This window comes from Rutidosis leptorrhynchoides, chromosome 1 (genome assembly GCF_046630445.1).
Source record: "Rutidosis leptorrhynchoides isolate AG116_Rl617_1_P2 chromosome 1, CSIRO_AGI_Rlap_v1, whole genome shotgun sequence".
Classification (NCBI taxonomy): domain Eukaryota; kingdom Viridiplantae; phylum Streptophyta; class Magnoliopsida; order Asterales; family Asteraceae; genus Rutidosis; species Rutidosis leptorrhynchoides.
The window spans coordinates 558,960,853-558,975,238 of record NC_092333.1 but is presented as its reverse complement, the minus strand read 5'-3'; positions in this window follow the sequence as shown (position 1 = coordinate 558,975,238).

The following is a 14,386-nucleotide window of genomic DNA, read 5'->3' as shown; positions in this document are numbered from 1 at the left end:
GAGGAAACGTGGCATGGTTGGGGTAGAATCGGGACGAGTTAGGAATCTTTTATTGGTTCCTAGAATATAGTAGTCTCGAGTGATGTACTTGTTGTCACATCGGGTTCTCTGTGATTCGGGAAGTATTACGGTGGATTCGGTTAGTTAAGTGAGTGAGCCAACTCACGAGTTTGATGCGTGCTTAGTCACCGTAAGTAGTGGGTGCACTATTGAGATTGTTATTGGTTTTAGTTACCCATCGTAACTATGATGACCGAATTATTGTATGCGTGTGTGTGCGTCGAGGACTTAAATTCCGTAATGGAATGCGACAAGTCTAATGATTGTAGTTTTGAGTTACACTCGGTAGAGTGTGTGGTTAGAGAATCATGTTGGGATTCTAGTTGTGATTCGCATTGGAATTGGTGAGTCGAGTAGTCTTCGGGTCATTAAACTCATGTGAGTGAGACGCGTATGATGATGATTGCGTTAATGTGTTAGCGTGTTGTGGATTAGAGGGTAACATTCCTAACGGAATACCCCTTACTTTAGTGGTTGTGCCGATACGTGGAAGGGTGTAAGACTTGGTGTTTCCAAGCATCTCTTAGTGTTAGACGGAAGGTTTCGTTAGGCTATATCGTTTGGCCTTGTGGAATTGCGGGTAGCGTGTGATCGCTAAGAACTTTCGATAAGACATTAAACCGTAAGGTTTGTCGGGTAGGAATGACTTCGGGTCATTATTGTAGAGAAATGGGTGACATCGGGTGTATGGAACCCAAAGGTCGAGTTTCTAAATCTCGGTAGAATGCGGTGGGTGTCTGCATGTCACTGCGTCAGTTGCCCCTTTATACCTGCAAAGTGTGATGTTCAACTCCGGTGATGGTGTGATCACTTTGTGCATAGGGTGACGGTGAGATACCATTGGAAGCATCGGAGATTATAATAGTGATCGACGGGTGATAGTAGTTCGACGGTGGTGAAAGTTAAAGTTTAAGAGCATTGCGGTCAATACTTCTTATGAAGTGACGGATGAGCGAATCTTGCTGCTCTTAAGTGTTAGACGAGTAAAGATGACCGGTGAGCCAGTGATGGACTTAATGGTCGGTTAGGCCGAAGGTTACGATGAATTGTAAATATTACGGTCAATGCAATTATCGTGTCGGATTGGTCACTCTTCTCCATGAGAGTGAGCAATTGTTGATAAAGGTTCGTTGAGTAGAAGTTCGGGTGATCCCGACTGAGAAGCAAGACAAATCGAGCGGAGTGGCATATGCCTAGGCTTAGAGGCATATGTAGGACTTTGGTGGAGTTCGCTTTGCGAACAACGAATGGCTATTAATTGTGATTAGTGGTATGAAGGTGCGATGTCATCGCGTGTACGACATTTCAAGTGAATGTGTATGACGGCTCTGAGAGCCTAAAGTAAATTGGCGGTGATTTGATGTTTATGACCAATGATGAGATTGCTCATGTGTGTCGTGGAAGGATAAATCCGCGGGATGTTATCATCTTGGCGGTGAAAGTGTAGAGCTGAATCCTAAGTGGGGGAGTTTTACTGCCGCCTGAGGAAGCTCCGGTGGTGTTAGATCAAGTGAAGTGTAAGACTTCTTATGTAAGGTGGTCTTGTAGTACCAAAGTGCGGTATGAGACCAAGTGTCAAGTTTGAGATCATGGAAGTGAGTGAATGTAACTATCATTGCGGGTGCTCTCGCGATGTAAATTTTGAGTTGGTGTGAAACTCGGGTAGTACTGTGAGTGAGTACGAGTTCGATATCGTGGTGAGTACTGTATTTTTCCCTATCGGGAAATGTGTTCGTGGAGAGCGTCAGTGGATTATTCCACTTTATGGATGATTGTGAGGCGGGGAGTGCTCGTTTCGATTGTCTCACATAGAGACACGCGGATGTTGTTTGTTTGCAAGGGTGTGTACCATAGTGATGTGACCCGTTAGTTTTATTTAAATGTCGAGGCCATCCTTAACGGACGATTTAGGAAGGAGGATTCACCCTGCATAGGTGAATATATTTGTGGGTAGTGTGGCAAATTGCGAATTGTTATGATAATAATTCGCTGTTGACGGGATTCTAGTACACGAATAGTTTCCATGCTATTACTAGGAAGCCGTAGTGTATGATGTGTTGTAGGGTTTAAGGGAGAAACCCTGTGTCGAGTGTTGATGTTTTGCCTAGTTCGTGGTGTATTATTATCGTCCTGGATTAATCCAGATACTGGTGGTCGTGTACGGATCGATCGATGGGAAAGTTTGTGTTCCCTAGAGTGATTATTTTGGTGATACCGAAATTTCTTCATTGAAGGAATAATCCGGTTGCGGAGATGAGGTAAGTTGTTTCTTGAAATAGAGAACATACTTGATTGGCCGGTTGAGTGGTGCGTTATGGACTGTTAAAGTACAGAGTTTTAATGGGGGCAATTTGAACGTTGAACGCGGGAAATATCGTTTGTTGCGATAATGCACGCTAGTGATTATTAGCGTGTGGTGAAAACTTTAGATTAATGGAAATCGTTAGTTGAATTGTTGCGGACATCAAGTTTGGATGTTTGTCGGAGGACTATAGAGTGTAGGTTCGAATTGGTTAAGTGATTAGGATCACGAGGACGTGATCGAAATAAGTGGGGGAGAGTTGTAACATCCCATTTTTCATCATAACATGTCCAAGGTACGTGATGAACTTTAGAATGTTCATACTTGGTTGTATAATAGTATAAAGATGATTGTACGATGAGTGCATGAAGTGTACCAAGCGTGTACGTGTTTCTTGTTCGAATGTCGAAGAAAACTGGACGTTGTTTGAGTTACAAGATGTGTATGTACCTTTTTGACCCCAAATAAAGTTTGAGTTGATATTTCAAAACCTTACCATTAGAAATGAAATCTTATTACGTTTCCAACGATATTTGGTTCATCGAAAACGGAGTTACGGTAAAAAAGTTATGGCCAAAACAAGTTCAGAAACCGGGAAGAAATGTGCCAGGCGTAAATTGCGGCTGCCAGGCGCAATTTGCGGCTGGCTGGGGGTCAAAAAACCATTCAGGTGCCAAATGGGCGCCTTTGGGCGGCCGTTTTTGCGGCTGGCCGTAATTTGCGGCCAGTGGGCGCAATTTGCAGCTGGAAACGCATTTTTGGTGATTTTCTTGATATTTTGAGTTTTAATGAAGGGTATTTGTGTCTTTTCACTTGTGGACGGATTTGTAGCCTTAATATCAGTTTGGGATCCAATTTTGGATAATTTTCACATCCACACAACTCTCTCATCTCATCTTAGAGAGAGAGGGAGATTTCTAGAGAGAGATTTAGAGATTTGGGGAAGAAGAAGCTTGAATCGATCAAAGGTCCGGGTATTAAAGTTGTTCATCTCGTTCTTGGCTACGTTTTGGTTGTAGTGGTAAGTTCTAACTCCAAAATTCATCTTTATAATTTGATATTCAAGTTAGGGTTTTAAGCTTTTTAGTTGTAAAACCCATTTAGATGATAAAGTGGGTTTATGGAAACTAGTTATTTTTGATACATGGCGGGTTTTGGGTTGATTGACATTTTGGCCATGATTAGGCTTTGGTTTTGGGTGTAATCACTTAGTTTAGTGATTTTGGAAGCGTTGGAACCCTTTTGGGTGTATTCGAGTTGACTAATTTTGAAATGGGTTAAAATTACGGTTTATGTGTCAAAATGGGTTTCGAGTGATGAAATTATGAGTTTAGGTCTTGCGTGTGTTGGTTAAACGTTAGAACACTTGTGTTGACTTGGTTTTTGGGTGTAAACCCTAATTTAGGTCAAAACGGGTCAAATGGGTATTTCGGGACAAGTAAGCTTGATTCGGTGTCAAATTAGGTTTTAAGTCAAGTTTTGGTAAATCAAGTAGGTAAATACTTGATTTAAGTGTTAGTGGTTGTCTTGGAAATATAATCACTAGTCGTTAGTGATTTTGGGGCATTTTATGACTTTGGTCAAAATGAGCAATTTGAATTGGGTCAAAATTGAGGATGACACTAATTTGGATTAATTGGATGTTAAACGCAATTGTTAAGCGTTAAATGATGCTTTTGATGTATTTACTCGCGAGAAGTGATTTTAGGTTAAAATTTGGTGTTTTAGCAATAAAGTCAAACTTGGTCAACCATGGAATGGGTTTTGTGTAAAATACGAGCTAGTATGCGTTTAGAGGTTAAAGTTGACATATTTGGGTATTTCGGGAACGCGGGAACTAGTCTAATTAGTTTTGGACCTTCGGGTAGCGTTAAAAGTGCAAAAGGGTGTATTTTGCACTTGTTGTTCATTTGGGCGGGTCGAGAGTCCAAATGGGGTTGTATGTTGATTATGTGTATACCTATATGCGTATTATAGGTAAAATCTTGCTCGGTTGCGTGTGGTGAAGATTTCGCGCATGGTTTGTAATGCTCGAGTTCACGAGGTGAGTGGAATAATTATATATGTATATATATGATTTATTTACTTGTGGGGTATGGGTTTAAAGTTCGATGTTGACGATACCATATCCTCGTGCGAGTTGCTATTTAATGTATGGAGTTAAAGTTCGATGTTGACGATGCCATACCATTTATTGTTTGTTGGATGAGGGTTTAAAGTTCGGTGTTGACGATACCTCATGTATGGAGTTAAAGTTCGATGTTGACGATGCCATACCCCTATTGTAGTGATTTTGATGAGGGGTTAAAGTTCGATGTTGATGATAACTCATATGTGGGTTTTAAGTTCGATGTTGACGATACCACATTAAATGGGGCGAATGGGGTTTAAGTTCGATGTTGACGATACCATTCGCGGGGCTAGCCTTGAAATCTTGGATACTAATGGATGTTGTGAACATCACTATTTTTGGTGTGATGTAGCGTAGCATATTATATTGTTCGTGATATATGCTATTGTTTGTGCTAGCTTGCATATTGGAGATTTTAGCGTTATACTTTGCAATGGTATGCTAATTATATTGCTAGCGTGTATGCGGTAATTGTGTAAGTGATTGCAAGTAAGTAGATTATATATGTATGTGTATAATTATTGCATTCACTAAGCGTTAAGCTTACCCCTCTCGTTGTTTACCTTTTTACAGGTATTGTGATTATGAAGCTAGCTAGTTGTAGACTAGATGCTTAGGAGCGCTTGGGCTCGACGGGGTAGCTTTTGGATATTTGGACGCGGATGGGGGATTTGGTAGTCCCCGGGATTATGCACTTGGTATCGGGTTGGGTTATTGTGTATTAACCCGTATTTCTTGTGATCGGGTCATTATTTCAAATGATTTTGTAAAGTGTAATTTGTGTACCAAGGGTCATGATAGGTTGTTAAACGTATCATTACGATGTTATGTTTTGATTAAAACAGAGTTGAAAATGTATTGTATTAATGGGACCTAACTTATATATATATATATATATATATATATATATATATATATATATATATATATATATATATATATATATATATATATATATATATATATATATATATATATATATATATATATGTACTTCGTTTTTGGTTAAACGGATTGGGGTTGTTACAGAAACATCATGTTTCTTTCCAACTTCTCTAGGCAATCCTTCTCAATGAATCGCCTTTAACACTAAATCGTCATTCGCGATTTATTAAAATCCACAAATCCGAGCCCTAAAACTCGCTCAATCCCTCACATCGGGAAACTCAACCAATCTCTTACCGAGATATCAATCCCTTAGCGTGCCCTTACCAAGTACAATGCTAATAACAACCAAGTCTCAAAATACGGTCAACAACCCGAACGATGAAGACCGAACCAAACGAATCCTTACGGATAACACTTATCACTAAACATCCCTCGAAGTGCGCAATAAGACCAATACGCAACTATCGTAACATCATAAGCAAACGACTAAAACCGATAGCGTCCAAAACGACTATGGCAACGCAAATTCCAAGGTGTACAAAATAGACTATTGTCACACCCGTATCAACATGTGAGGGAAACACGGCTATCGCATCACTATTCACACAACATGGTCCTCACGACCCCACCATTGGTGTATAAAACAACCAATAGTTCTCAATACTAACCACATGAAGGCTGGCCGAAACTACACGCGCCTTAGTGAATCCGCACCACACGCGACTCACCACCTCCACCGCAACAACAATCGGGATTGGCCAAACTACACGCGCCCTAGTGAATCCGAACTACACGAGAGTCACTATCCCAACAGAGTGACCGCAACCACACGTGTCATTGTGAATCCGAACTACACGAGACTCACTTCCCAATAGAATGACCGCATCCACACGTGTCATTGTGAATCCGAACTACACGAGACTCACTTCCTCAATAAGATGAGCGAACTACACGCTTCATCGTGAATCCGCATCCACACGTGAATCACCTCCCAAATCTCAACACAGGAATGGTACTCCCATTCCCCATCGGTACCCGCATTTCCGATAACGTTATACCATACCGATATAACACTTCTCCCAAGGTGAAGTTAGCGGACCACGTCAACGGCCATAACCCACCAATCACATACGCTCTTTTGGCCTCAATCAACGAGTAGTGTAACATCGCGCACTGCTACACCATAGTGAATCCTAACGAAATACACTAACCATCCACCACAAGTATATACATACTAGAATCATTCCACATCGCCTGGAATTTCCGCACACGAAATATCCGCACGCGCGAACATCGCTATCACAATCTAGCCAAGAACCACCTATATCGCACATAGGCATTACAATAATTCTCTAGAAGAGAACTCGACACGTACATCCCTTAGCCGAGAGATCTCACCTTGCTCGTCAACACATCCATTACCTCTCAATGAGATTCACCACATTACCACCTCGGTGATAATTTAAATCCAAAATCATAAGTACAATTCATTCCAAATCGTACTTTTACCACAATCGACCAACGTAGGTCTCAACGCTAGCTCCGAATCCATACGAGCATCGTCCAATAACAATACACTAGAACATCTTCGTGCGAGAGTTCAAACTCCCCCACTTAGAACTCCGTTCTGTAACCACATCATCGAGATAAAAGTATCTCACAACCACACACATCCTAATACCTTGCTCTAACCTTGAGCACATGAAGGATTTTAACCTATCCTTAAACACTTCGAACGAAGAGTTTACCACAAATTACGCAAACTTTACATCTCGCAACCTTCCGATTGCTCTAGCTTGTCAAATTTCTACCTAGTCACTCATGTACCTAAGGGTTTTTCTCCGGTACCCTAAGTACAATGTAACCGCAATACCATCGGAGTCGAATACCACGCTAGTAGATATGAAAGAGGCACCTAACATCGCATCACGCAGACTCCATTACCGACATACATCGAGATCAAACACTCGATCCTTAGGGTTTTATCCACCCGTCGAACCTCATGGTTCATCAACTTCATCACAAAAGCGAACACGCACTTAACGACCGAACACCAAAGCCCATACTCATGGCTTGGTAGGAACATTTCCCAACACTAAGGAATGCTTGGTTGCACCAAGTCTTACGCCCTTCGCCCATTAATCAAAACGTCACCGTAGGGTAATTCCATTAGGAACGTCACCCATAACAATACTATGCACAACACAAGGCATTTAACAACCCGAACTCAATCGGCACATGATAAATAATCAAAGGACATAATCATTAAAACAAAAAGTACCTTAACGTCTCCTCGTCACACCCGTCCCCACTAGCTCGGGACACTCCGACTTACGATGTCCTTATTCTTGGCAATTGAATCACACCGTGCCATCACCCTTTGGCACCAAACATTCCCAAGACTTGTGACCCCTCACGCCACAATTGTAACACCTAGACGTACTAGAATCCGATATACTCGTCCATATACCACTCGTGCTCACACTTGCGCCTTTAGCTCTCTTACTTGGAGCACCATACGAAACAACCCTTCTCTTACTTGAAGGTTCACTAACCACCGATCGCGAATACGATTCGAAACCCCTAGCCACGGCGAATAACTTCGCAAACGATTTCGCCTGACCTCTGCTAATTTTGTCCTGCAAGTCATCATTCAAAGTTCGATAGAAATCTTCCATCAACATACGATCGTTCCCAATATACTCCGGGCAAAAACGAGCCTTCGCTATAAAGGTCGTCTTGAGAGTATTCAAATCCATAGATCCTTGTCGCAAATTTCGCAACTCATCACGCAATTCTGCCAAATCGGCTTGCGTCCGGAACTCCTCAAAGAATTCCTTCTTAAAATCGTCCCACGATAACCCCATAAAAGCTTCACCACCAACGCTATCAATTTTACCATCCAACCAATCCTTCGCCCTACCCCGCAATAAACTAGTAGCGAGTCTTGTCCTCTTCTCGGGAGGGCATGCAATAGTGCGAAAACACCATTCAACATCCGAGATCCATGTAGTACTTATCAAAGGATCCGGTTTCCCGTCATACATCGGGGGTTTAGTCCTCATGAAACTCTTATGACAATGCTCCATTTCACCACTACTTTGAAATTCGGAATACTTCCTATCCATTTCTTCTCGAAACGCACCCATTTGCTCCGCAACAGCGGCCGCAACTCTAGCGTTAAAGTCGTCATTCGTATCGATCTCGTTTCACGTCGTCATTCTAAAGAATACAAAACAATTAGTCCACGAACGTATAAAACCACAACCACAATACCGCTCCATCTTGCTCAACACTCATCGTACATCACTTTGTTAGACACGATTTGCACCCGTAATAAGATTTGCAAGTCCTTATTACGCACACACGTCGTATCAACCCGTTAGTACAATGACTATCTTGCTCGATGATATTCACAACGCAAACATAAATACAAAAACAACGCAAGGTATATTAATAATATCCGCATATTGATATGACCGTTAGTCCACCTACAAATTAAGGCACTAACCGCATTTCCCATTCCGACCCGTACTCCTACAATTCCCGTAACAAATAAGCACACACAAAAGTCTAAGTCTAGGCACCTATCTCAAGTCACCTAAATCCCTTAGACCATGCTCTGATACCACTTGTAACGACCCAACCCGTTATCCAACCGAATGTGCAACAAAGAAAAAAAAAATTATACAGAAGGGGTGCGCGACGCGCAGCCCCATATATGCGCGGCGCGCACATGGCCTGACACTTTGCTGTCCAAAATTTTCAATTTCCGATTAAAGATCTCCCACTTCCCGAAACTTTTAGACGAAACGATTTTCACAACACATTATAATAGATTAAACTAACACGTTCCAATAATAAAACGAGTTTTACGACACCGGGCCCACATCGGCCGTTTTACGACTTTCGTATAAAATACAAGTTTTTGACCACATGATTTTAACACAAAATAAAGACCGCGCATGGTGATTGGGGATACGCTACCCAATCCTAATCAATCCAAAAGCACATCTTCTAAAGCAACTACGCAAGTCCACTAGTCCTCATGCTTACCCGAGCCACCGCCTCCACGCGAATCTATAAAAATATAAACAACGAGAGGGTAAGCTAGCGTTTAGTGAGTGAGAATGTACTACATACATATATATATGCATAAAATGGACACGCCACACAATAATAATCAAAAAGCACATACCGGAGCATCCAAACATAAAGGCAAGCTAGACTAAGCATACCGTACAATCGCTATACAACAAGCTAACAATAACAACAAAGTAAGTTCACCAACAACGATATGAACAACGCCGTTAAGCTACACCCGGAGGGCTAGCTACATCACAACAATACGATGATATATAACAATAAAGCGTAAAACGCCCAGGGTTAACCCTTTAACCCAATACCGAAACCAACTACCAAATACCAAAATGAAGATTGGCCGAACCACAAGAGCCTTAGTAAATTCGCATCCACACGAGACTACTATCTTCAATAACACAACGACATCAAGGTTGCCCGAACTACACGAGCCTTAATAAATCCGCAGCCACACGAGATCACTACCTCAATAAGATGACCAAACTACACGCGTCATCGTGAATCTGCATCCACACATGATTCACTTCCCAAATCAAAACCCACATCATCGGGGTATTCAACCGCAACTCCAATACCCATCCCACGCCATCGGGATTATAATCCACATCACAAGCACATGTGATAACGTACACACAAAGTGTGCACCTCGCCAAAGGTGGTCAACCAAAACGCACAACCGTGCCAATTGGACCCATACGTAAGTCCATCAAATCCAGATATATGTGAAGTGGGCTCTATAACTGAGAACCACTTCACCCGACCCGCACCCATCCTACACATACATATGCACATAGGATATTAACACTCACCTTATCATCTTGGAGAGTGCTACCGAATAATCCGCAACTCGCCAATGGAAAGTACCTATTCCATTATCACAATACAAACAACACACTTAGAGTGGATTTACAAACCAACTCAAGTCGACACTTAGTGCAATTTCGACCAATTGCACCTCCAAGCACAAACCGTGCCCAAACTAACCAATAATTACTATAACTAGTGACAATGGTCCTAATATGCCAATTTAACCCAACCATAAGTGTTAAACACTTATCATTCTCAAAAATCATCCATAACCCTAATTTTGACTCATTTCAAAATTAGTCTTTCAAATACACTAAAATGGGTTCCAACACTTCCATAATCACCAAACCTAGTGATTAAACCCAATTCCAAGTCCTAAATCATGGCCAAGTCAGTTTCCAACCCAAAACCCACCAATAACAACAATAAACCCGATTATTAGCAACACTAAACTCACTTCATGAGTTTAAATGGGTTTCTCAATAATTTAAGTTCAAACCCTAACTTGAATATCAAAATCAAACAATGAAATTCGGAGTTAGAACTTACCACAACAACCACAACGTAGCTAGGAACGAGGTGAACAACTTTACCACTAGAGCTTTTGATTAATTCGAGCTTCTTCTTCTCTAAAACCCCAATTCATTCTCTAGAACTCTCTCTCTCTCTCTCTCTAAGATAGTTGAGAGTGTTTGTGGATGTGAAAGTGATCTAAAGTTGGATCCAAACCAGCTGATATGGCTTCAGATTCATCCCCAAGTGAAATGACCAAAAAGCCCCTCATTTAACTCTAAATAGAAAAAGACAGAAATCTGTAGCCAGATAGAGTGCGTGGCGCGCACCCTTTACCCTGCGTGGCGCGCACAAGGGTCTGCACAGTCTGTCAGCTTTTAAATTTGCTCCACGCTTCACACACTTAATGTACATCATTATTACTGTATGTACAATAACTATTAGGGTCTTACAGGTTGACAGTGCACAAACCGCATAAGATCACGCTTCCTCGACAAGTACATTCTTTATCTCACTTTGTTTCTTATAATTCCTTTCCTCACTCATAAAGCCTTTTTAGCCTTTTTAGCCACCATCAATTCGCACGATGAGCCATCATATTTTCATCAGGATGTGAAAAGTGAATGTTGGAAAGAATCTATGACAAAATATATACGTGCTCTCTAGGATAATGGGACATGGACCCTGGTGAATTTACCTAAAGAAAAACGAGTTATCGACTCAAAGTGGGTATGTAAGATAAAATACAAACCCAATGGAGAAATTGAGAGGTATAAAGCCTATTTGGTAGCGAAGGGATTCACGCAAACAGAAGGAGTAGATTACCATGATACCTTTGCTCCCGTTGCCAAACTTGTTATAGTCCGAACTCTCCTGATTGTGGCTGTGAAAAACAGATGGTTTATTCAACAACTTGACGTCATCAACGCTTTCTTGCATGGAGATCTACATGAAGAAATTTACATGAAGGTTCCACACGGTTTTGCAAAGAAAGGAGATAATAAATTCTGTCAATTGCACAAATCAATGTATGGCTTAAAACAGGCATCTCGAAACTGGTATCATAAATTCACCAACACTTTATTATCCAAGGATTTCAAGCAGTCTAAAGCTGGTTATTTTCTATTTACTTACCAAAACGGTGATGACCCGAAAATTTCGACTAAATTTAAACTTAATCTTTGTATGATTAACATTTCCGACACGATAAGCAAAGTCTGTAAAACTGAATCTCAAAATTTTTGAATTACTTTTATATATTTAAATACCCTTTGGTTGTTTTCGACGATTCGCGAACAATTATATGTAAATAGATACATATATACTATAACATGAAAAGGTAACAATGTATTAATTATTTGATACCGTACATTAAACTTATTGGTTTAAATATCTATTTGAATGTATATGATAAGTTGAAATATTTATTATTAAAATTTATTTATAAATAACTTCCAATGTGTATTTAAAAACTGATTTATATATATTAAAAAGATATATACATATATATAATTTTAAGTTATTTAGTAAACGATAGTAACATTTTTAAATTGCTACAGTACCCAAAATGCTACAGTGTTTTTGAAAATCACTATTTGCTACAGTGAAATTGACTTTGCTACAGTGAATTGCTACAGTAGAAATTGACTTTGCTACAGTAACTTTGCTACAGTGTATATTTTATGGATGATTTAAGACTATATTTTGACAAAGGTACGATTCACGAAACGTAAAGTACAAGTTTTCTCAGCGTACGAAAGGGCGTTCGAAAAACCGGAACCGGGACATAAGTCAAGTAACAACGTACGACTTATCGGAACAAAAATTACAAATCAACTATGCATGGGAATAAAATATAATATATAATTAATTAATTTAAATTATATATTATATATATATTATTTAATTATGTCGACAAGCTAGGAGCCAAAACAATGTGAGCTGTCCCTGGTCCTCATGCGAGTCGCATGGCCAGAAGGCCATTTCCATGCGAGTCGCATGACTCCAGATTCCAGGCCAGGTACTATAAATTCAGGTGTTTTGCTCGAATGAAAAATCAAACACACATACACAAATATATATTACTCCGTATAATATTTATTATTATTATTATTATTATTATTATTATTATTATTATTATTATTATTATTATTATTATTATTAAGATTATTATTAATCTTATTAATCTTATTATTAGTATTATTATTTTTGCGATACAAAAATAATAATGTACATAAAATATTACGACGGAGTACTGTCCAAGTAATTTTCAAAACGAGTTTCCGAGCGAGCTAGAGCTAAGGAAAATATGGGTTATTGCCAAGGAGGTTATGGGTAATGTTCGGGGGTATTTTTGTGAATCAAACCTCGTGTTTATTATCTCCGATGCGTCTACATGCTTTCCTACAATATTGTATATCAATATTAAACAGTGAGTTTCATAAGATCCCTTTTACTCTCTACATTTTTGGGCTGAGAATACATGCAAATGCTTTATTAACCGATATACAATATTTATATGCGTGAGTCTCATTTGCTCCCTTTCTAATTGCTTTTGCAATATATATTTTTGGGCTGAGAATACATGCACTTTATTTTAAACACAATGGATACAAGTACATACTAAATTCTACACTGAGTTTGAACCGAAAATCCCTTAGCTTTGGTAACTAGTAACTGCCAGTTATAAGAACTGATGGGCGCGAGTAGTAGTATATGGATCCATAGGGCTTGACATCCCCGTCCGAGCTAGAGCGCTAGCCTTTTAACGGACGTATGCTATTTGAGAAACGTACACGTTGGTTTGCGTGTATTATTAAGATGATTATACAAAGGGTACAAATTATATAAACGTTAAAGTTTAGTTACCAGGGTGCTCAACTTTGTAGAACCGATTGATAAACATTTCGGATGAAACAACTGAAATCTTGTGATCCACCTTTTATGTAAAACCTATTGATAAACGTTTTGAATAAAACAACTAAACTTTTGTAATCCACATCGATATACGGATTATGTGTAATATTAAAACTATGAACTCACCAACCTTTGTGTTGACACTTGAAGCATGTTTATTCTCAGGTTTCTAGAAGTCTTCCGCTGTTTGCTTATACGTGATACAAGATATGTGCTTGGAGTCATACATGTTATATACAAGAAACTTGCATTCACCAAACCATTACCATGTATCTTATTTTGACTGTATTGTCAACAGATGTATTATTGTAAACCATTAAAATGGTGATTGTCTATACGTAGGAATCATCAGATGTTAAAAACCTGAAATTTATATATTCATTTATGAAATACCTTTTCAAACGAATACAATGTTACAAAATGTATCACATAGAGGTCAAATACCTCGCAATGAAATCAATGAATGACGTGTTCGTCCATATGGATTTGGAGCGATCGTCACAAAAACCATGATTCGTTTTGTAGCTTCACTTATCTATGTGGATGATGTTGTCTTGGTCGGAAATGATTTTTCTAAAAATTGAACAAACTAAACTGGAACTTGACAACCGATTTGGCATAAAGGACCTTGGAGATCTTACATATTTTCTTGGTATTGAGGTGGCACG